Here is a 7217-nt window from a genome sequence, read left to right as displayed (position 1 = left end):
GTACATGTAATTCAAAAGGCCCACACCTCTCTTATGTCTGGACACTTTGGTGTCGAAAATACTTTATTTCATGTACAAAGATTTTTTTTTTGGCCTCATATGAAAAACATTGTGACTCGCTATGTAAAGGGTTGTGTGATGTGTTCTATTTCAAAACCCTCTAATAGAAAACTCGGGCTCTACACACCACTCCCCATTCTGAGTCGTCCATGGGAAAGTGTGTTAATGGACTTTGTAGGAGGTTTGCCTTTGTCCAGAAAGAGTCACGACTACTTTTATGTTTTCGTTGACCGTTTTAGCGAGATGTGTATTCTTATGCCTTGTAAAAGAAGATTACTGCAAAGTAGGCTGCTTCTCTTTTCTTTCAGCATGTTTGGGTCCATTTTGGATTACCCACATCTATTGTGTCAGATCGGGACTCTCGCTTTCTCGTAGAGTTTTGGACCAGTTTGTGGAAGAGGATGGACACCAAATTGAAAAGAAGCATGGCATTTCATCCACAGACTGACAGACAGACAGAGGTTGTAAACCGTACCGTGGTACACTTGTTACGAGGCTAACATCCCAAGCTGTGGGATGAACATCTCCCCTATGTACAACATTCCTACAACCGAGCAGTGCATTCATCTATGTAGTGTTCACTGTTTGAGACATGCTTTGGTTACCTGCCAAAGGACCCTTTTGATATGATCTTTGGAATGGAAGATGGCTCCAGTGGACGTAATGATAGGGACAAAGCTCAGCAATTCACTCAGCGAATCCAATTGATTCACCAAGCAGTATAAGAGAAATTGGAGAAATGTCAAGCCCATTACAAGGCTCGACATGACAAACACCGAGTCAACCACCAATTCCAAGTGGGCGACAAAGTGTGGTTCCACATCAGCAAGGATAGGATGAAGGGAGAAGGGAAGAAATTGTGACCCATCCGGTATGGTCCATTCACCATATTGGAGAAGATTGGAAACAATGCCTTTCATCTTGATTTGTTGGTGTATATGCAGATGTACTCAGTAGTGAATGTAGAGAACCTAAAGCTGTATGAACCACCATTGATCATGGACATAGATGAGGTGGGCACAGTTCCTATAGTCGATGATTTTGCACCAGAATATCTCAATGAGTTACCAAAGGACATCATCCTTGACAGAAGGACCAAGACTTCATAGCGAGGAGATATGGAATACCTTCAAGTGGGCTTTAAGGGAATGCACCCCAGCAGGCCAAATAGCTGGAGAAGGAAAAGGTGAGGGAACAATTCCCTCACTTGCCAATTGACTAATGAAAGCTTTTGGTGGTCCAAAAGCTCCTCAATGGGGAGGATTGATCCACGTGGATATTTACATACAATGGCATGGAAAAGCTCCAAAATCAAAGTGCTTGGAATGAAGGTGACCCAAGACCAGAGCGTAGATCTCGTCATCCTGATTCCAACAGCATGAACGACACTTCAATCCGAGTCTGAATGACGAAGTTATCGCGAAAAGAAGGTTGCTATGTTCCTTAAAAAAATGAAGCATTTTCCTTTAAAAAGGAATCGCATTGGAAATCATGTAGAGGGTGGACATTAAGACCCCCGATCAGCGATTGCCGAAAAATCAGGTCGGAGGAAGGCCATACATATCAGCAATATCAGAGCATGCACGGGCCGACTTGCAATTGCAATCGGCAATATAAAGCAATCGGTGGGATCGTTATCGAAGATTGGCAAACTAGGACATTGAGCCATTATATGAGCGGGATGTTGATGTGATTAGCCGAAGCCGATATTGGCGATCGGCAATCGGTGGTCGGAAATTCCCGTTAACAGGGTTGTTGCACTCCCGATATGCTGATTGTGATATCAAGCTCAAACCCGATAAGGATATATGTCCAATTTAATGTTTCTTGAAGTCTGGGGCTTAAATATTTGGTCAGATTTTAGTGTTTTTGGATATCATCGCTTGGAATGATAAAAAGCTTGTGTTGGGGTTTGTTGCACTCGTCGACCCTTCTACTAAAATGACCTCTATTTTATGCCAAAACAACCCCAATTTAAGCGGGATTTGTCCAAACAACCCATTATAAAAGCCCAATAGTTGGAAAAATAAAGGGAGGAGGAATTTCAGCACGCTGTTCGAGGGAGGAGAGCTTTCAAGTGGTTGATAGCACATTTTTTCTGTTTTGGACAAGTTTTAGATGTTTTTCAGCCCTCTCAATGCCACGGACACATTGGTGTTGCCCACTTCTCCATCTGAATTCTTCTGTTCCCAGCCATCTTTCATAATGGAGGTGTAACCCTCTTTTGATGTATCAGATGATTTCATGCTCTTATTTTTATGCCATTTAATATAAAGGCCTCCCATTGATAGAGCAGGGCCCGGAGACATAGTCCGAGTTGGATGAACTCCATTATCAAGTATTTGTGTCTTCCTTCATGCTTTTTTTTTATGTGTGCACATTATATTTCTGTGTTAAGCTGCAATTTTTACATTTGATTCTTTCCATACATCTATAAGTGAAAGTATCCTGGATCAATTAGTAACTATGTCTTTGGATCTAGTACTTTAAAGTTTTATGATGTTGTTGGTGCAATCCTTAGTGAGGAAATGCAATGGAAAAGCTCCGGTGAGACATCAGGTAATGCTTTGACTGCAGAGACTAGGGGAAGAGAAATGGAAAGAGGAAAGAGCCTTGGATATAAAAGTAATTCAAGAAAAGGTCGATCCAAGTCCAGATCAGGGATAGTGTGTTGGAAATGCAGGAAGAAAGGACACCTGAAGAAAGACTGCAAGTCTCGGAAGGGAAAAGAAGGAGACACGCAACAAGAAAATAATCATGAAGCGAATGTAATAGGTGATGTGTTGCAAGATGCTTTGATATTTTCATTAGAAAATATTATTGATGCCTGGGTGGTGGATTCAGGGGCCTCATTCCATGCCACACCTGATAGGAAACATTTTCATGATTATGTTCAAGGATATTTTGGACAAGTTCAATTGGGTGATGATAAACCCTGTAAAATCATTGGATTGGGTACAGGCTTTCATAAAACAACAAAATGGAAATCAATGGCTATTGAAGGAGGTAAGGCATGTTCCATATCTAAAGAAAAATCTAATTTCAACAGGGCAGTTGGGAGGTGAAGGTTCCGTAACTACTTTCATAGATAAAACCTGAAAGGTCACTAAAGGAGCCTCGGTAATAACAAAAGGAGAAAAGGTTGGTACATTGTATTTATGCAATGGTATTTCTAATTATGTTAGTGCTTTAACCTCTATAGGAGCATATATAGCATTGTGGCATCATAGGCTTGGGCACGTCAGTGAGAAGGGGATGCAGATCCTTCACTTAAGAAATTTGTTTCCAGGTTTGAAGCATGTTGATTTGGAATTTTGTGAAAATTGAGTTTATGGAAAACAAAAGAGAGTCAGATTTCTCAAAGTTGGGAAAGAAAAGAAGAGGGACCTGCTCAGGTATCATCTCTCAGTGGCTCTTGCTATTATGTTACTTTTATTGATGATTCAACTAGAAAAACTTGGATTTATTGTATTCGAAATAAATATGATGTATTTGATACTTTCAAGAAATGGAAAGCTTTGGTTGAAAATGAGACAGGAAAAGGGTTGAAGTGTCTCAGATCAGACAATGGAGGTGAATATTGCAGCAAAGAGTTTGATAGGTATTGTTTAGAGAATGGAATTTGTAGAGAGAAGACAGTTCCAAGAACACCACAAGAAAATGGTGTGTCAAAAAAGATGAACAGGACAATCATGGAGCGTGCAAGGTGCATGAGATTACATGCAGGATTGCCTTCAAAATTTTTGGTAGATGTTGTAGATACTACTATTTATCTAATAAATAGAGGGCCTTCAAGTTCCTTGGATGGTGGTATTCCAGAGGGGACATGGACAGGTAAAAAGGTAAGCTACTCATTTTTAAAAACTTTTGGTTGTGAAGCCTTTGTCCACATTAATAAAGAAAATGGAACAAAGCTTGAGGAAAAATCAAAGAAATGTACTTTTATTGGATATGGTGTTAATGATTTTGGTTATCTCTTTTATGATTATGAAAAACACAAAATCGTTAGGAGTAGAGATGTCATATTCAATGAAAATGTTTTGTATAAGGATCAACTACAGGAAAAGGAATAAGAAAAAGAAAACAAAGAATACACAGTGCTTGATGAGATCACAGAAAAAGTTATGGCGCCTAAAAATCATAATGATCAATGGCCAGAACAACAACCACAACAGCAACAAGCACCTCAATCATGTGAAAGTGGTGTTAGAATATCTACACAGATAAGTAGACCCCCTTAACGACACTCTCCTTCACTATATTATGTATTGTTGACTGATTCTAGTGCACCAAAATGTTATGAAGAAGAAATGTGGGTAGAAACCAGGAAGAAGTGGGAGCAAGCCATAAAAGAAGAGATGGACTCCTTAGCACATAACTAGACTTGGGACTTAGTCAGGTTGCTTGCAGGTAAAATAGCATTGAAAAATAAATGGGTTTACAGACTGAAGAAATAATATGGAGGAAAACAAAGGTACAAAGCTTGACTTGTGGTGAAGGGGTTTGCACAGAAGAAAGGTATTGATTTTGATGAAATATTTTCTCTTGTTGTTAAAATGACTTCAATTAGAACTATTTTAAGTCTAGTAGCAGTTGAAGATTTGCAACTTGTGCAGTTAGATGTAAAGAGAGCCTTTCTCCATGGGGATTTGGAGGAAGAGATATATATGCAGCAGCCACAAGGATATGAGGTAAAAGGGAAGGAGAAACTAGTGTGGAGGTTGAAGAAGAGCTTGTATGGCTTAAAACAGGTTCCAAGGCAGTGGTATCTAAAATTTGACAGGTTTATGTTTGAATAAGGTTATACTAGATGTCACTCTAATCATTGTGTTTATCTCAAAAGGAAAAATGATGGCAGTTATATTATATTGTTATTGTATGTAGATGACATGCTTGTTGTAGGTTTTAACATGCAGGAAATAAATGTGCTCAAAAGAAAATTAACGAACTCATTTGTAATGAAGGATTTGGTGTTGCAAAACAATTCCTTGGTATGAGAATAACTAGAGACAAGAAGAATCAAAAATTAACATTGTCTCAAAGTGAGTACATAGAAAAGGTGTTTAATATGCAGAATGAAAAACTAGTTAGTATACCTTTGGCTCGCCATTTCGAATTAAGGAGGAGTGTCCCAAGACTTAGGAAGAAATGGCTCATATGTCTAAAGTTCCATATGCATCAGTAGTTGGAAGCTTAATGTATGAAATGGTTTGCACAAGGCTTGATATTTCACATGCAGTGGGAGTTGTAAGCAGGTACATGAACAATCCAGGAAAAGAACATTGGATGGCGGTGAAGTGGATTCTCAAGTATTTGAGAGGTACCACAAATCAAGAATTATGCTTTGTTGGTTCAAACATTTCTCTACAGGGGTATGTTGATGCAAATAGGGCGGGTGATAGAGATAACAGGAGGAGCATCATAGGGTATGTGTTTACTGTAGGTGGAACAATTGTTAGTTGGGTCTCAAAACTGCAAAGTGTTGTTGCACTCTCAACAATGGAAGCAGAGTATGTTGCTACTACAAATGCTAGTAAATAAATGATTTGGTTACAAATGTTTCTGGATGAATTGGGTAAGAAGTAGGAGTTGGGCAGGTTATACAGTGACAGCCAGAGTGCCATACATCTTGCAAAGAACTCTGCATTTCATTCCAAGACTAAACATATACATCTCAATTACCATTTCATACAGTCAACATTGGAAGATGGTTAGTTGAAGCTGGAAAAGATACACACTGGCTAGAATCCTACAAATATGCTAACAAAAGTTGTAACCAGGGAGAAACTAAGAGTTTTCTCAGTTTCAATTGGTCTTCAAGTATGATGAAGAAGATCAGAAACATCCAGGTCCAGAGTGGAGTCATTGTCTAGCAAATGAAGCAGCGGTTGAGTTGCTATAATTAGTCTCCAAGTGGGAGATTGTTGGGTGTGGAGCCTAATTATCTTCTTTACTCATAGGTATTGCCGCATTGGACCCCAGTTCGTAATGGGGTGAAAACTCTACTTGTAATATTTGCGTTGCAGGGAGGTATCGCGGCAGCGCCCCCCAAAGCTAAAAATAGATGTAAAATTTCCTTGTAAAATGTTGTAATTTCGTAGTCAATCTGGGCCATTCATTAGGCGGAGATCTGACAGTAGAAGTTATGTTTAATTTAGGGCTTTTTTCCTTAGAAGGAAACCCCTCGCTATATATGAGGGAATTGTATTGCGTCTATGTAGATCTGTATTCTGAGTGAGAAACAGAGAGGAGATTGTGTGAGAGTGAAGAGGGAATTACAATGGATCTGATGTCGGTTGTATCTCTTCAATTTTCTGGATAATATTAAAGGAAGGACTGGTTGTTTATCTGTGGACGTAGCCCAAATTGGGTGAACCACATATATCTGTGTCTCTCTTGTTTTATGTGTTTTCTGTGTTTGTGTTTTTACAATATATTTTATGTGTTCCATTGCTCTATAATATATATAATTTTATAACATTGGTATCATGGCATAGTTCAAGATCTTTAGGGAGAATCACCCATGAATGCTAACTAGACTAGGACAATTGCAAGAAGGTGAAAACTTAGTTCCTAAAAACTCTATAATTGGTACAAGGAAGAAAATAAACCAAATATCAAACTAGAGAAATGAAGTAGAAACTAGTGAGACCTAGTGTAGGATAATCCATTTGGAAATTAGATATAACATATGGCCTTCAAGGTGAATTAGATGGCACAAGGATTGATTGAGATGAACCAAAGTGTTACTAACTTGGTTGCCACATTGGTATAAGAGAAGAAGAAAAAAAACAAGCTTCAAGAGTCAAGATTTGGTGCAAATGAGGAAGTTGGAAGTGATGAAAGAACTAATGTGGAGATCATAGAGATGAAGGTAGGGGAATGCAATAAGACTCAAGCACCATTCAAATTAGGGGAAAAGATTGACATGAAGCCATAACAAGGTGAGAAATATGTATTAAAGTTGAATCAATGGTTGTAACAACTAGAAGTATATTTTAAGGTGCATGAGGTTAGTGGAGCACAAAGAATCTATTTTTCTCATTTGAAATTAAAAGGTAATTCTTTGACATGGTGGGAAAGTGTCACCATTACTAGGAGACTAGGTAATGAACCACTAGATATAGAATGGGAAGTGTTTAAGGACATGGTTAAGT

This window comes from Pinus tabuliformis, chromosome 7 (genome assembly GCF_031772625.1).
Source record: "Pinus tabuliformis cultivar Carrire ecotype Pingquan chromosome 7, CPIR1, whole genome shotgun sequence".
NCBI classification, from domain to species: Eukaryota; Viridiplantae; Streptophyta; class Pinopsida; order Pinales; family Pinaceae; genus Pinus; species Pinus tabuliformis.
The sequence above is the reverse complement of the archived record's forward strand: the minus strand, read 5'-3'. Positions refer to the sequence as shown.